The sequence below is a fragment of the Phytophthora infestans genome, genomic scaffold, assembly GCF_000142945.1.
Source record: "Phytophthora infestans T30-4 supercont1.14 genomic scaffold, whole genome shotgun sequence".
Classification (NCBI taxonomy): Eukaryota; Oomycota; class Peronosporomycetes; order Peronosporales; family Peronosporaceae; genus Phytophthora; species Phytophthora infestans.
This window is the reverse complement of record NW_003303745.1, coordinates 2385199-2388250: the sequence shown is the minus strand read 5'-3', so window position 1 is coordinate 2388250 and position 3052 is coordinate 2385199.

Genomic DNA, 3052 nt, shown 5'->3' with positions numbered 1-3052 from the left:
AGGAACTTTGCTAGCCCTGCTGAATACTCACAAGGAACTCGCGGCCAAGCTTCGATCAGTTAAATATCTTCACGCTGTACGAGAATACAACGCTGCCGCGGATTCGTTAGCCACTGAAGCGCTGGAATCAAAGGTCAGCCGTGTCATCCTAGCGGAAAATCAATACGCACAAGGAACTCGCGGCCAAGCTTCGATCAGTTAAATATCTTCGCGGATTCGTTAGCCACTGAAGCGCTGGAATCGAAGGTCAGTCGGGTCATCTTGGCTGAAACTCGCAAGTCGGAGTTGGCATCGCTGAATTGCATCCAGGAAATGATCTACGAACCGGATGAAGACTCGGTAGATGTTTCGTCACGTGTAGCAGAGCGTCAGTACATGTACTGTCAGGCAGCGAGTCTTCAAAGTGGAAAACTTTCGAAAATTTCGTGGTTGATTACAGCTCACCAAAGTGCGATTATGGAAATATAGCAGTGATGACTCGGCGACAGACAAAAGCCAAGAAACGCGTCAGGTTTGCAGATGAACACTCGGAGGAGGTCTCTTAAGCTCAGGAACAGAATGAAGAACGACGAGAGACGTCCACCGAAGATTCAATCGGCCAGGATTTGCCAGACCATCTTCACAAGACTGTACCAGCGGCATTTTCCGATGCGGAAGATGTTGACCCGGTAGCGATACAACGGGAACGACGCAGACGGATACAGGTGGCACAAGACGAGGAGCAGAAGTGGTTTAACATCTCGAAGGTGCTTCAGGGCCAAGCACAAGAGCTGAGTTACAAAGAAGCTCGAAATGCCTGGAAATACGCTGACCGGTTCGTGTTATCAGAAGACGGCGTGCTTCACTATCTTGGATTGAATCGTCAGTACGACCACGGTTGGCAAGAAAAGACCAAGCTGCGGCTTGTAGTACCAATAACGATGATTCAAGAGGTCCTACAGAACTGTCACGACTCGCTGGAAGGTGGACATCAAGGTGTGGTGAGAACGTTCCATCGCGTTAAGTCCGATTATTATTGGATCGGCTTGTACGCTGACGTGGAGAAGCATGTGAAGTCATGTCCAGATTGCAGCTCGAGTAAAAGCCGTCCGCAGCTTCGTGGATACTCGCCTGGCAACGTACTAGCCGAACGACCTTTCCAGATCGTCTCGATGGATTTTGTGATCCCACTACCGAAATCTCGCAGGGGCAACACGGCGTTGCTCCTATTTCAGTGCTCGTTCACGGGATTTGTTATTGTCAAGGCTATGTCGGGTACGACTGCACTGAGTGTTGCCCAAGTGTTCGAAGAATGTGTGTACCGACGGTTCGGAGCCCCATCACTGATAAGGCACGACCACGACCCACGCTTCATGAGCGAGGTGTTCCAAGCATTTGCAGAGATGATGCAGTCAAGATCACGAGCGACTTTGAGCTATCGGCCACAGGCTAATGGACAGCAGGAATGCTCGGTGAAGTCGGGGATGGGTTCAGTACGGGTGTACGCGGAAGACCCTCTACAGCAAGATTGGGACGAAATCGAGGAGAAGCTGGTGTTCGCTATTTATATTTCTCAGGACACCACGAGAAAAGAAACACCGTTCTACCTCGCTCACGGTTGGGATGCGCAGACAACGTTGCAGGCGATGTCGTTATCACTCAAACGAGGACTCGCCAAGCAGTCTGACGCACTAGCGTGGCGACGCGAGATCAATCGACAACACGAGATCGCGCTCACTATGGCCAAAGATTAGCAGGCTGTAGAAAAGGAGCGACGGGCTCAAAATCATAACGATGCTCTGAGTCGCTGGAAAAAGCCGCAGTACCTCAACCGAGTGGAAATGAACACTCGGTGGACCCTCCAGAAGCTTCGGAAGAGACAAATGATCCTGCAAGAGTCCCACAGATATCATTTTTTGAGATTGGGAGCCGAGCATGGCTGTACATGGAGCGTGTTAAACCAGGCCTGACGAAGCAATTAGCTCATCGGCGGCATGGACCTTTTCAGATCATGCGCAAGGTGGAAGAATTTGCGTACGAGCTGGAACTGCCAGACCGAAGTGGGTATCGCTTCTACCCAGTGGTGCATGTGTCGAGACGTACGGCCTTCAGCGAATTCAGCAGTCGACCGAAGACCCGTCTAGTACCAGACGCGATTAATACATCAAGATTCGATTTCGACGAGGAGCTATTGCCTGAAGACAGCTGGGAACCAGATCACGTTGCTGGTGAATATGAAATCGAGGCCATCCTCGACGATAGAACACCATTATCGACGAGCACGGAGCGTGCTGTACGCGAGTTCAAAGTCAAGTGGGTTGGCTACGGAGGTCCAACTTGGACCAGCATCTGACTTGTCGTATGGAGGTCTGCTGTACGACTATTTGCGAGCCTAGAAGAGCCAGAATCGGCTGCAGATGGCGCAAGTGGCGGACGAAGACTAGCGTGACTGGATCACGTGTGCACTGTCCACAGGGCAAAGCAGCCTGTGGTAACAGACGAAAAACGATACTTCAACAACAAACTGTATATGCATTTGAAGAACAACATGAACATGATTACGCTGTGGGAGTGGATTAAGAATAAGAAAAGATGAATGCTGACAGAAGTGCGACCACTGAAAACGAAACTTCGCTGGACCCCTCAACAGTTAGCTGGGATGTCGGAGAACGTTGTGGAACATGCCGCGAGGATTCAAAGTGACACCAATTGCCTGGTAGCGGTGGCCAAGGGTGTCAACCTAGTTGAGTCCTCACTCTCCTTCTCCTCTTCGTCGGGAAGCTGCTCCTTGGCAGCTGGAGCCGCATCTGGAGCATGTGAACCCTCGGTACCGGCTTCAACAGGAGCAGCAGTCAGAGCAGGACGTGGTGTAACCGGTAGCGAGTCAAACAGGTCGCGCCAGGTAGGAATGATCTCAGGTGAAGCCAGAGCCGGATCGACGACCACGCTGCGGTACACATCCACAAAGCGCGTACCGCGAGGATTGAAGAGCTCCGGATTGCACTGGCCCGGGAAGTACGTAGTGTTGTACGGGTGCTGGTGTGGTGCGTTCATCCATTCAGTACGCCTGGGC